The sequence below is a fragment of the Aythya fuligula genome, chromosome 5, assembly GCF_009819795.1.
Source record: "Aythya fuligula isolate bAytFul2 chromosome 5, bAytFul2.pri, whole genome shotgun sequence".
Classification (NCBI taxonomy): Eukaryota; Metazoa; Chordata; class Aves; order Anseriformes; family Anatidae; genus Aythya; species Aythya fuligula.
Window position 1 is genome coordinate 57,159,775 of NC_045563.1, and position 15,192 is coordinate 57,174,966.

Genomic DNA, 15,192 nt, shown 5'->3' on the forward strand with positions numbered 1-15,192 from the left:
CACCTTTCTGTTGATGCCAATAAGCCTGAGAATTCCCTTCTCCAGAAGGCCTGGGAGCCAGGAGTGTGCCATATCCAGTGCTGAACATCTGCGGGCATATGCAAGAGACACACTCAAGATGCATTAAATGGCATCTTCATGCATGCATATATGACTCGTGCGGGCAAGCATTAGCCCGTGTGTACACATGCAATAGATGCAGTGTGCACATTCCGTGTGCATCCACTGTGCATGCACAGAAACAACACTCCAGTCCCTTGGCTTTTTTAAAGAAGTTCTCAGCAGCTGCTTTATTACTACAGCTGTTTACTGTACAAAAGAGTATTATTTCATTGTTAACTTCTTCCCTGCTCTGTTCCCTTTCTTTCTTCCATCCACCTGTCATCACTATCATCATCATCATATATTTTCAACCTGTGCATTCTGGAGCTGGAAACACCTTGTGCTTTCCAAACCTGAACTCTCCTGTTTGTCATGTTACAAGTACCAAAATGCTGAATCTGATGGTTGTGTTGTACTACTGAGTACATTTTTTTAATTTTTAAACTACAATACATAATTACATAATGTCTTACTGACAATATTAATCAAATAAATAAAGTTTGATGTGCAGGCTAGATGCTTACTGCTCTGTAAATTGGCATTTAGTAATTTGAATGAAAAAGAGCAAAGACGTATATTTCTATCCATATATCCTAGCATTCCCTGCACTTTACAATCATTTCAAAACATAAGGAGGCGGTTCTGGGCTTTATGCCAGCTGAAACAATTGGCATTAAACCTCATAAAGTGAAGTGCACATTTTCAGTGTTTGAGGTGTTTGTTCACTGCTGACAGTGAATTGTAGTAACAGCAGAAATAAATACAAAAAATATGACTCCATCCCACTACTGCTTTACATAATCACATTGGCAATTTTGGAAGTTTTCTTTATGATCACCCTTATTATTCATGAGTTGAAACATGCCACAGGCAGAACTGTATTTATCTCTGTCATATATTTCACTAGACAAGTAGTAAAAAAAAAAAAAAAAAAAAAAAAGACATTCCAAGCACAGAGTAAATAGCTTCAGTTGGGTGAAGAAAGGAAAAACTGCTGTGCTACTTTGGAGCAGATTTCATCAAAGTATTATTGGTGATTTGCAGTAAAAACAGATTGACAGCGTGCAGTCAATTTATATTATCTGAATATTATCTACACTTTGCAACATTTCCCCATTTTTCTCCTTCATTTTCTTTGCTCTGTAGTAGGCATGTGTGTGATCCCGTACTGACATGGAGAGGGGAACACAGGGCACTTGCGGCCTTGCTCCTCTTGCTCTCTTGGAACAGAAAGGCTGAGTTGCAAGGTCATAGAAGGCAATAAGGTGCCAACAACCATCTCCAGGGTATCACTCATGATACCTAAATTTTCAGAAAGTGTACTGTATCAAGACTGTGTTAGGGACAACATTTTCAACTCTTTCTGATGGTCCTTGCATCTAAAATGACTGGTTAAAAGTTGTTAATCAGGACTATGAAATGATTCTGCAAGGAAGACAGAGCTCTAATTTCTTGCACACCTCTTCCATCACAATCCCTACCCCTTCACCCCCGAAAAAAAATGAACTGTTGATCTAAATTATTAGAATAAATATGCAAGAGAAGTAAAAAGGCTAATGAATGGCATGCATCATCATCATCAGTCTTTTAAATTTTTAGTTCTCTTACATAATTTTACTCTTTCAAAAAATAAACTTATCTAGTTTTACTTACAGCCACCATCAGCTGCTTCTTTGGTATCTTGTATGATTTATTAAATCTTATTTCAATAAAATACAGTGTCCATAATTCTAGAGTTCCTATGTCCTGTCTTTCATAATTTTTATTTTTTACTTTTTTGAACTAAATATTCCACCTATTTTAGTCAACAAATTTTAGTTCTTGACATATTTGATCATTTAATATTTTTCTTTTCCTACTGGTATCGCTTACCCCATTTTTATATAATTTAATTGTGTTCTATTCCTTTCTTTAAAGCATTGTACAATACATCAGACTTCTACCTGCACGACATAAAGTAGATGAAGGAAAGCGAGTCAAAAGAAAGGTTTTTTTCTGGCAGTTGTTTGAAGATCTGGGCCCATGCCTTCATAGTTGCTTTCAGTAAGAGATAGGTACCCTAATACCTTGCTAGCTCCCTAGGGAAGAGGTGCAGCCTGATAGCATATCACTTCTATGATAGACCATCTTCAATTACTTGAATCATGTATCAAAATATACGATAAAATCTGCTATTACCTCCACTTTGATCCAGTGGCCTCATTCAGAATTTCTTTCTCTAACGTCTGCTTTTTGGAGGGAAAAAAGGACACAGGTAGGATTAATAAGTACAAACTGCTTGCACCATTAAGACTTTCATTGCACAAATAGTTACACTCTTGAGACCTTTGAATAACACCAATTGGTTTCAGAGGGATTACTAGCACACATAAGGCTGAATACAAGCATAATGCAAGTGGTTTGTAGAATCAGTGACTAATTCACACTAATTAAAACTTGACCCAGATCTGCAGTATCTAGGTCAAATGAAATAATTGCTATCTGAAGGCTATCCATTGACTTGTGCAAGCCTGTAGTGTCATGGTACTGACTTGCAATATAGATGCTTATGCACTCAGTAATAAAGTCTGACTGAACCTCCTGCAGTAAAATCTGACATGAACAGCTAAAAACCACATATTCTTTAACATGCCATGTATTTAAACAGAGAAACCAACCAGTTAATACCTAACTGGGAATTCAAGAACAGGAGCCATAGCATACTTGAGGACCTGGTCAGGGTTCAGACAAAACTTTTGCCTAATTTTAGCATGCTACGTATAGCCATGATTCAAGTCCAGAGTCAAACAAAGCTCTTGGTGGGGAATCACTGCCTATCACAGAGATAAAGCAGCTGATCAAAAGCATCTCCCGGCAGCCCCTGCTCACTGCTTCTACTGAGCTCCAAATTCAGTAAAAAGCCTTGCTTTTCTCAGAAACAAAATCCTCCCACCACTACAGAACATCAAGACATGTAAGTACTGTGATATATTTATGAATATACATGGCCTCACTGATTTCAACTAGCACTGCAACAAGTAAGCCTGGCCTTGTTGATTATAAAATTAATTTATAAAGGTGATGTATAATTCGACAGGTCTAGGTCCAGGTCACAAATGGACATCATTCACTCAACTAAGTTTCATGATCACAAAGCTGATGATATTCACTTTTGTAACTACACTTTTGCATATATAATTGGAGAATAAAAAAGAAGTTGAAGGAAATACCTTGAGAATGGAATGATTTAGGTAGCATGGTATGTTCCATAAACATACCAAGAAAATAAATTTTGCAGTTAATAAGGTTATTTCTTTGCAGTCTGCTTATCTAAAATATACAAAGAAAATTAAATAGAATTGCATTACTTGCTCCCACTATCCTATCAGCAAACATACTCACCAAGCCAACCTATTTACTTTGAAATGCCTGTGGCTGAGAACACCTGCTGTGCTGCACAAGATTTGCACTTCCTACACATTTCGGAGAAGCTTTTCATTATCAATCAAACTGATTCAACACAAATATTGTCATAAACACTTTCTAAACAATTGCTGGTAATGCCGTCAAACATATTTCTTGTCATAAACTGAACTTTTTATCATCATAAAATACATTATTAACACAGTATCCATACAACAATTAAATATACTAGTTAACCTGTATAATGGCTTTCACAATTAGTTAACTGTATGCATGTCCTTATATCCCAGAACTGGCCTTGTTTCTAACAGATCGGGTTACTAAGAAACAGATCAAATACTGGAATGTTAATCAATTTTCTGATATTATTGTCTACTGTATATGTATTTTCCCTGTAGCCAGATTATAAGCATTTTGGAAAGACACATGCCAAAATTTCCAAGCCCAAAACAAAAGTGTTTTTTTTTTTTTTTTTTAAGTTTTCATTCTCTGACTTCTTACTTCTATTTTGCACTTTTATATACACTTGTTACTGCTTATTTTATTTTTAAATAAGAATGGATATGTTCCAGAAAGCTAAAAAGACCATCCCAGCAACATGTCCTAAGGAAAACACAAATGTATTAACATGGAGTTATCATCACTGGCTTTTACATGAATCTCAGGCTAATCTCCTTTTCCTAGGACATCTTGTATGAAATGATGACTTCAACAGGAAGTTGGACACAATCCACTGTCTCTGTCTCAGTCTTATTTGATCTTTTTTTCCTATCAAGAATTCTCAGGTACTTAGTCCTCCGCAAGTAACTTTTCATTTTGACATTAAAGCAGTGAAAAGGGACCACTTCCTAATGGAAAACAGAGTTCTTATTTTCTTCTATCCAAGCTCAATACAATATGTCTGCAGAACAAAATGCAATGTGTTGAAAAGGTTGTTGCTGCTAATATTTATGATCAAATCGGCCTTCTTTTTCCATTTATAAATGATTTGCTAGAGGATCACAATTTCTCCGTATATATATTATTAAATATCCCAAGGAGTGTTCAGGTCAGAATTGATTTCAAGCAGCTCTTTCTGAGTGTTACTGCTGGTTTGTCATTCATCATCAAAATTGCATGAAATTGTGCTGTTCCATGGGATGACAACAATTTAAATTAGAAGAAAATGAAAATTAATAGCAGAAATGATTCCTTGTATTCCCAATAGACATTAATATTTGGATTAATAATTCCCAATAAAAAATGCATGAAACTTCATTATCTGTGAAGAAGCTAAGGTTAATTGCAAACTCTGCTACTGGTTCCCATTTAGTAGAGACAGTTACTCTCCCTCTGGGCCTCGTCATTGGGGATTTTGGTTAGAATCTGCATACAGTAGTGAAGTTATATTGGCCAATATGTAAATAGCAGCTTGGGAGTTAGCACTTTCATAATCCTTTCCATTTGGAATGACTGTAGGTCTGTAACACTTCTCTTGCACATAATCATTTCTACCAAACAACAATAAAAACTACTAAGTTTTGAAAAATGTTGTCATTTTTATCCTTCAGACTGCAACTGCTACAGAAACAGAAATACCATTCCTACATTATACAAGCATACAGTATGTATAAGAAAAGAGGTCTGTTTGAAATATTTTAAAAACTCCATGGCTTAACATAATCGATCAACTGACAAATTAACATTGTCTTTAGTCTCACATGATCACAAGGTCAATTTTGGGATGTTCAACTGAAAACTAAAAAATTAAATAAAAAATAACTACATTCTTTTCTACAGGAGACTCCATTGTATATCTGTCCTGTAATTGAGGCACGATCTTATAAGAAATGATCCTGTATCATTATAGAACTGAGAAAGTTGTTATTCTCTTAAAAGTACCATTTATCTCCGATAGCAACATTTGTGAGTACATTTTGGGCTGAATATTATGTGTCATGTCTAAAGAAACCCTCAATTATTTGGAAATTAACTAATAATACTGCTAAATCCTTTGGCAAGTATGTAAAGCATGCCTTCCAGGTGTGGCTGGCAAATATCCAGATCCCTCTCTCTTCTCAAAGGAATACAAAATGATTTATACTTCCTAGCTTTTCCATGGATGATCAATGTTTTGATACGTCACTGGCACAGGAGCTGAATCATGTACTCTTCTATTGTCTAATTAATTCTACATCACGTAAATTGACACATGATTCCTGAACTGTGAAAGATGGACTGTGAAAATGTATTTCATCTCTAAAATCAGATCAGATATTTTCGATCGATTTTGACTCGTGATTCTGACTCCCTTTCAGCCCGTAAATACATGTAATATAAAAACCGTCACACATGTATAACTGTTAAGAGATGTCACATTTTCCCTTTCTTTTAATTTGAAATCACATCAGATCTAGTATAAGAAATAGTTTTGCACCACTGCAATTATACAATTCAGAAGGTTTTATGAAAAAGAGCAAGTAACATCCACTGCCAGTGGTCCTCTACACCATTCCCTACTGTGGAATCCTTCTAGTTTTCTAGTTTTCTAGAATCCTTCTAGAAAATTTTCAGAGCCTGTTCAGTAACACTTTCTTTAAAACAGAAAACAAAGCAAAAAACCTGCACTGGCTTCTGAAACTTCTCTGAAAACATGTGAAGTATGAACAATTTCAACAAACTCTTTGCTACTTTTCTAGAAGCCACTTATTAGAGCAGAACTCTTAAAGATAGAGCAGGAAATAATACATACCAACCTGCAGCTTGAAACATTTGAAAAGTTATCGGATTCAGTAAAATACAAAACAATTTCCTTTTGAAAAACATAACTAAGGAAACTAAAGTTTGAAATAGCTCTCTAAACTGAGTGCTCTTTTGTCGGAGCTTTAAACGAATTAGTTGACCAGATTCCTGCTGAGTAACTGACTTCGACTTGCACTTTACAGATTTCTGACCCTGCCTGCACTTATTCACTCACCTCAGGAACTGCTGAGGAGCTGACAAAAAGAGGCATATTATTTAAAACCACTGCAATAGCAATAAATGTATTTCAGAAACAGTTTATACACCCATATAATTTAAAATATTAATTTATATAATTTTTATCAGCTCTACTCTCAGGGACAAACATTAAATGGCAGATGTAGGAATTAATGTTACCTATTTACATGTAAAATCAATACAGTGATGAAAACTATTCCAGCACCAGCTTGGGAAAAAGAACACAATGCAATGTGTCTCAATTCCAACCTAGAGAAAGTAAGCCTAGTTCTGAATTCCATCCATCTGAGCCATGACAACAAAACACAATAGACCTTTACTGGCTGACAAGATAATCTTGCTCTATACCCACGTGCTGACACTGGTATCAGAGAAAACTATTCCTAACTGGGAGGATCACCTTGTGAGGCAGTTGAAACACGCAGTTTCTTCTCCATCCAGATGACCTTTAGAGGTTAAGGGTCCTTTGGAGTCACTGCCAGTTACTGATGTTAACACCTTCTGTAACACCTGCTCATGTGCTCAAGGAATACACTGGACTATTGTGCTTGTTCTCTGACATTCTCCTCTGCTGACAGTAGCTATCCCCATAGCACAATTAGTACAACACAAATATCTAAGTTCTTATGGCCAGGTTGGATGGGACTTTGAGCAACCTGGTTTGCTAACAATTGCAAACCGCATGAAAGGCGTTTTAGACTGTTATATTACAAACCGCAGTGACATTCTCACCATGTGTGGGAGTATGTGCACTCTGATGGATACAAGAACCCCTCCAAACCCTCTTCTGCAGCCAAATTTACCAACCAATGGACTTCTCCATTCTTCTGACATCAGTATATGGTTTTGTGGAAGTACCTCTGTCCGTCTGAAGATGGTATCAGAGAGATGGGTACTTCTGCATTATGTCAAATATGCAGTGTAAAAGTAAAGTGAAAAATCCGATTTCATTCGCAATGCTCTACTGCTGTAATTGTCATGGTTGTCATGGTCAAAGTATGCAAGCAGGACAACGTTTGTAAAAAGTTACTTCTATCTCTAAACTTTGCCAAAGAAAATCACCATTCATTCCAGAGTAGTAGCTCTGCAAGCTCACAACTATTCATTCAATATCCACAACCCTCCGTGTCAGATTTTAAAATCTAGTTTTGATTCCTTGTGGAACTTCTGAAAATCATGCCGTTATAAGGAACAACTGAGAAATAATAAAATGGTGTCATACATACTGTTAATGAAGCTGAAAATGGAAGAGAACAGCCACCACAGGATCCTTGACTGTGATCCAAAAGTACATTATTTTGCCCTCATTACCCTCTGATGAAAAAGATTTTGTCAGTCTTTCCATTGACCAAAATAAGTGTTAGGTCAGATTCAGAATCTGCCTGCTTGAGTACCAGTTATGCCTCACAGAAAGCACGTACCTAGAGGGGATTTAACAGATTAACTATATACTTTTTCACAACACTTTGTAGACAGAAAATGAAAAAAAAAAAAATGTATACCAATGCTGATTCTTGTGGCATTTTTCCTGATTGAGTAAAAATAAATGGTGCATTACTGCTCTGAATCAGAGTGAGGATTTAAGGTAATTAACACATCACACTGCAGCTTCTTAACTATTTAGGGGGAAAAAATAATAAAAATAAAAAAATGTATCTCTTTTTAGGCTCTTCTGTTGTAAATGTTCTGCTTTCATAACATTTACTATGACAGACAGATGTTCACACTGTAGCCTGTAATTACGCCACCTGTAAAGCTGGCAGAACAGAAACCAGAACCAAGGTGCCTCATTACCAACAAAAGTACTCTAAGTAGTCAGCTACTGGCTCATTTCAGCTAACTTGGACTCTTTCATTTTAATTTGATGTCTTCAAAAGTATCACAAATGTTATGGCAGGACTGTCTCAAATTTAGATAAAAGTAGTGGCAGTACTGATTTTATCAAAGAATCAAAGATCCAAGAGTATGCCTTGCAAAACACTTTAAAGGATAGGGAGTAAGATCAGCAACATGCACACACAGTATTGAAGAAAATGGTGCTGTCAGGCTAGTTTGCCATGAAGCTCAGGATGGAAAATAGTAGGAAACGGAGATTAACATATCAGACTAATATAATATATGCAAGAAAAAAGAAGGAAGAGGTTTTTCCAAGCAACTCAGAAGCTGAGCTATGCCACAGAGAAATGAAGACCATCTGGTTGTCCAGTGCTATGTGTTGACTGAAAATAAAGGATTCAGAAAGAGAGATGAGGTAACTTCCCTGCTCAGAGAAAGTAAGGAACAATATATATTTTACGTAACTACAGCAGAGAGCTTGGGTAGTTAATATACTCCATCAGGTTTTAGAGAGAGAGACAGACAGATAGAAAAAACTTTCCTAGAGAAAGAGAACTTGAGAAGTAAAGCACTGTAACTTTGGATGAATGCAAGTTTGGATGAATGAAGGATACTGTTTTTATTAGCAGTGCATCTCTGTACCTCAGCTTTATCAAGACATTTGGTTGAAGAAACAAGTATGTTAAAAAAGAAGGAATTAAGATATATCATGAAGCAATGACTGATTTTTAAAACATTTCCTGATTTTCTATGTATATATGTGTTTACATGCATTCAGAGTAGTGTAATCCTTCTGAAAGTACTCTCCTCCAGCCCAGAGCTGTTAAAATTGCTACTGTAATGGAGATGATTGTTTCCTGCACATGCCTATTTTGCATCTACGTGTATAGCTATATATACAGAAGAATTCTGCTAAAATCCTTGCCACATAAATAAAGATGAATGTCAGAGTAACGTACAAACTGTCTGAGCTATTAAAAACTGCCCAATATACCTGCAGAGAAAGAAAGAAAAAAGGTAAGAAATAATTTTTAAAAAGCATTAAGAAAAAAGGTGTTTTTACTGCCTTATTTTCTCCTTCCTGTTGCACAACTGACGTCTAGATATTTATCACTTTAATTCTTCTGTATGATACAGTGCTTGATGTAAGTGGGCATCTCTGTTCACTCTCATCACCTAAAGTTTTCATCCTTTCCATACTCTTGCAAAATTACTACGAATGGTCCATAATGCACAGTAAACCTTGCCATTCCTACAGGTGGCCTCTTTTAATATAGCACCAGACATAGCCTGCTTGATATTTGAAAATCCTTGTTTCACAGCTCCTAAGCATCTTTTCACACTCCTTGTTTTTCAGTCTTAATCACTGTAATGTAACTTTGCTAGTGTTACAGGATCAAGGAACAGGTCTCATTAACCACTCCTGTTTTTCTTTTTTTCCCTGAAGAAAGACATGCTCTAATTAACTACTCATCTTAGCTATTCTCAAGACATTAGATTAGCCCAGACTGTCTGAGTGAAAATTAAACAGGGTGAGATCTGAGCTAAATGGCAACATCAGTCATTCCTGGCATCCTATGCCAGATGTAGGGAGGGAGTGTAAAGTTCTACTGGTCCTATCAGAAATCTTCAGTGCTGTGTACAAACTGCCACGTATTTATGCCCTACCTTATGCCTTTCATTATGCCGAATAGAAAAGTTCAAAGGGATCTTTATACTGCTATGGGAAGGTTTCTGAGGATTCATTCTCCTCAGGTTGGGTAATCCTTAAGGAAATGACAGCTAACACTCTCTAGCCTTTCATCATATCCGTGTAGAATGAGGACGGGTGTTTAGAAGGAAATCCTGACAGCCAGGGATGTCCCACAGTGTCCTTTAATTTGTCCTCAGGCCCTTTTCAGGATTAGAATAGGAGATCAATAGTTTTGCATGAAGTGAAGGGAGGATAAAGTCCTATCTGAACAGATATCCAAGAGTCTCACTGAATACATGTACTGCCAGACCTTAGCATTGATTGTCTAGAGCATAGTAGTTGTGGTCAAATAATTAATACCATGTGAGTTGAAAGATGGGCCAGTTCCTGTATGTACTCCCTGTCTGTTCTAAAGCAAATTGTTTTTTTCTCCTGAAAGTTATGCTGCAATTTAAGTCAGAATACTTGTGGCACCAAGTAATTACTTGGGAACATGAATCAGGAAATACAGATACTCACTTTAGGATGGTTCTTGTTTTCTTCCTAGATCAAAAAAGAAGACACCAAATTTGACAGAGATACATTTTCCATCCTGAGGGAACATACTTCTCAGCTGACACCAGAATCCTAAAGGACCACCACAAATATTTGGGATATTGGCTCTGTTACTGCTATTTTGTGCAGTTTAGAGCAACAGCTCTCTAGCAATGACCTTCAGGTTTATATGATAGAAGTAAAAATGCTGGTGATCTGTTATTATTTACCAACAGAAAGACAAAACCTACAGGAATGAGTTACAAGAGGAGGAACACAAAGAGGAGCAGCAGGAAAAGAAGGAAGAGGTAAAGCGCCTTCATTTTCTCCATTTTCATAGTAAAACATTTGAACCTCCCTGTCAAAAGAAAGGTGCTTTAATGCTTCAGCTTCAAGAGAGTGTCATAGAAATCATAGCACGAAAGTAAAATAACACCATATACACCTACCACAAGTTCATTACATCTCTTGAAATAACTTGTGAGTAATAATACAGAGTTTTAATCTAATGAAATCTAGTATTCTTCAGAAGCATTTTCATGGTTATAAAATAATTCTAAGATAGGCAGTTAATATAGACTAAAAAGTCTATATTAAGAAGATGGTGACAGCAAGAAATAAAAGGAGAAACTGTTAAGAACCATCTAAACATGATAGCAATATTTATTTAGTCCATCCTAGCAGCAGTCTTTGTTGGCCATGAATTTTTCATAAACAATTGTTACTTGTTTGTAAGATTATTGTAAAACTTGGTAAGAGCCATGTTTGCAATAGTAGTGTTTTTTTATCTTTCTATATATAGATATCTAGACCCCCACACTCTATCACCTTGTAAAATCAAGAGACTTTTGAAATATTTTCCGAAGCAAAAGAGGAAGTATAAACTGTTGATTACAGCTACTGTGGGATACACCAAAGACCAACATGCAGACAAACCTGAACTTTTTTTTTTTTTAAAAAAAAAAAAACTTTCCTTGAAATTTGTGTTTGAGAAATGTACCAAGGGACATACCAAGAGTTTGAATTATTGGGTGTTTTTCCTATATCTTCTATCGTAAACAGTCTTTCAGTGCCAGTTTCATTGCAAATCTATGGCGGTGTGCAATCTGTGAAGTGATTTTGACAATGTTCACATCCTACTGTGCAGATTCGTAAAACAAATTAGTTATACAAACAAGTTTTAGTGGCACCAGGCAGACTGAGCGATCTAATAGCTATCCATCTCTTTCCAAAATACCTATGGATTTCAGAATCACAATGTAATAATATAAATGCTCTTTCATTTTAATTGAATTCATTAACATCTGCTCGTTGCTTAACGTATATTATTGCATAATGAATCATTCAGTCTCACGTGTCAGTAATCCTTTAACTTTTTACTGTGTAATGTAATATTTCATTTCTTAATTTATCTATTAAATGCAAAAAAAAAGACTGCATTTTTATACTTTTTAAATATGTGAATGCAAAGAGATAAGCAAGGGAGACACTGTACAGACCTTCAGTCAATTAAAGTAAGCAGCTAATTTGAGTACCTGCTTTTTATAACTTTTATCCTTGGATAACCTTGCCAGAAGATGAGAGTAATGTTTGCATGAATTACCATGAAATTGCCATTCATTCCAGTGGAGTTTTCATGTCCTGATGGTGTCCCAGTTACTGTAAAACAGCATATGCAATTCAGTTGAGATCTCCCTTGTTTTATGCTTACTCTATTGCACTTAATGACTCTTTTCTCCCTCTGGGACATATTTCTCTATATCTTTCACAGCAAAAAGTCATGGTGGCTGGTTGCACAACAGTCAGACAGCCCTAATAGCCTTCATTTATTTGTATTTGTTGTATTTAACATGTATTGCTGGATATTTCTGGTCTTTAAAACAAGAGCTTTCAGTGAAGGCATTTCTTTTTACTACCATTTCCAGACATTCTTGGGCAGAGACATCCAGCGTCTCTGCATATCACAGGATAAAAAGCATTGATACACTCCTGCTGGTTGCTGCAGCACCCTAGGGCATACATTTTCCTGAATTACAGACGTACTGAAGCAATACGACTGTAGGCCCTCAAAAGTTTACAGAAATTGCCATAATTGGCCTCTTATTTGTGTTTGAGAATGCCCTTTTGAATATCACCACTTAAGGCTTAATGAAGACTAGGTATTACACGTAGTACAAATAAACAGACACTCTCCTTTTACTGAGTATTCCTCAAAAAAGCCCAAGCTCAATGTTCTGTTTTGTTTGTTTGTTTGTTTGTTTGTTTGTTTGTTTGTTTCTGGAATAGAGTTAGTAATCTTCATAGGGTGGTATGTGATGTGTTTTGAATTCAGGAGAAAAATAATACTGATAACAAACTGCGTAAGCACTGCTCTGCAACAACTAAAACATCAGAGTCAAAGACTTCAATGCAGAGGCTGTGGGTGCACAAGGAGCTGGGAGGGGACACAGCCAGGACAGCTGATCCACGCTGACCAAGGGATGTCCCGTACCATCTGGCATCATGCTCAGCAATAAAAGCTGGGAGAGGTGGCTGGGGGGGGCACTGCTTGGGGAGAATCTGGGCATCACTTAGCAGTTGGTGAGCAATTGTGATGTGCATCACTTGTTTTATATACATATATATATATATATATATATATATATACACACAAAATACATAATTATTATGTTCCCTCGCTTTTCTGTCCTATTAAACTTCCTTTTTTTTTTTTTTTTTTTTTTTTTTTTTTTTTTTTTTTCTTTAACCACACTTTTTGTTGGGTATGTTTTGGTGGGTTTTGTTGTTGTTGTTTTGTTTTTGGTTTTTTTTGGTTCTCTCCTCCATCCCACTGGGAGGAAAGGGAGTGAGCAAACAGCTGAGTGATGCTGAGCTGCCTGCCACGTTAAACCACAACACTCAACAAAATCTGCTCCTGTTGGAGATGTTTATAACACAATTTCGGAATACTCATGTTTATCACTCTTCCGTTTTGTCATATCTTTCGGAAAGAGCACAGAACACAACAGAATCCTACCTTTAGAAAAAGACTTTTCTCAACTAGGTGTATTGTGTACTATGGGACCTCCTACAGAGGCAACATACTAAAGCAAGGTCTTTGTCAGTCCTAAATTCTGTCTAGAAAAGCAGAGCAAAACAGATTTATTTATTGTTTGTTTGTTTGTCCTGAATTAGCTACAGGGTAAAAATGCCAACATTAAACTCCCTGAGGGTAGGCCAGTGGTATTGGCTAGAAACACAGGGCTGGCAAGAACATACTTATATACAGAGGCTGAATACCTCTAGAGTGAAAGTCAGAGGCAGGAAAACACCCCTGAAGGAACTCTGATCAGTCTTTGCTTTTAATCTGTGTTTTCTTCAGGTAAAATATTAGACGTAACCTTGTTAGCTTGTTTTTAAATTCCTACTAGCTCCCAGCTACTGCTTGTCCCACTTGCTCATTTTACCTTGTTTTAAGACAATTGTTGGAAGTGGAAATCTGAGTCACTTAAGTTTTGTACAGCATCTAGCACTGGTTGTACTGCTGCAATGCTAATGCTAGGATTTTGTACTAATAATGCCATGTGCTGTAGGTGCTCTATAGCAGCCTAACTCTCACCAGAAATTACACAGATGTATCACAGTCTGTAAGCAGTATATTTGCTGAAATACATATATTTAACTTCAAAGAAGACAAAAAAGAAAATATCCAAACTTGCTCATATTGTAAGACAAAGAATAAGTTAATTAAATATTACTCTTTAGTCTTACTCATTCTTAGCTCTGTACTCACAAGAAACCTCCCTTGCTTAACTGCCAATTTCTTCTGACTGTAGTGCTCCCTGCTAAAGTATATTAATCATTCCCTAGATGTCATACCTTGTTATTAGAAACTAATAACTAATAACAAACTAGAAAGCTGTATATCACACGAGAAGAGCTGTAGATAAAGATCACTGTAGGATGCTTGCTCCTAACTTTTTTCTTCTCTAATGTTCTCAAACAAGTCCATGAACAGGGTGTTTGCACTTGCTTGCTATTTATTTAATTCATGGCAATAATACTGGCATTACTGTGACCCACGCAGGTGACTTCTGTTTGAGCTGCAGTAGGACCATATCTTAGCACCTTATAAACAGAAGGCCCAGACCTCTCAAAGTTTAACTGCGTAGTGCATAGATGAAAAAATCCGATACTGTTACTGGGGTGCACTGTTTTTCAGACAGGAGGGAAGATGAGCAAGAAAGAAACTACAATGAACAGGAGTCAAATAAAATTTACTGCCTATTAGTGTTCTCTGAGACTAAAGACTTTTTGCACTGCTTATTCCTCATTTTCATTGCATTCCTTCAGAGCTAAGATGTATAAAAATAGCCAGAGTGGATGCATGTATGTTTATCTATCTTACTACAGACAAAAAAGCTTCCTTAAAGTGATCAGTTTCTGAATTTCTCCCCGAAAGGCACAATCAGAACAAATAATAATAATAGTGGAGATACAGATGGGGTAGATCAATGGGCTGAAAATTCCCCTTCCATTAAGAACACTTGATTCAACGTAGACAGACATAAGTTAAGATCAACTCAAACAATGTTACAGTTCCATAAAAGAAAAAAAAATAGAGGCTACACCTATTGATAAAATTTTCATGCTGTTGTCTGCTTGTG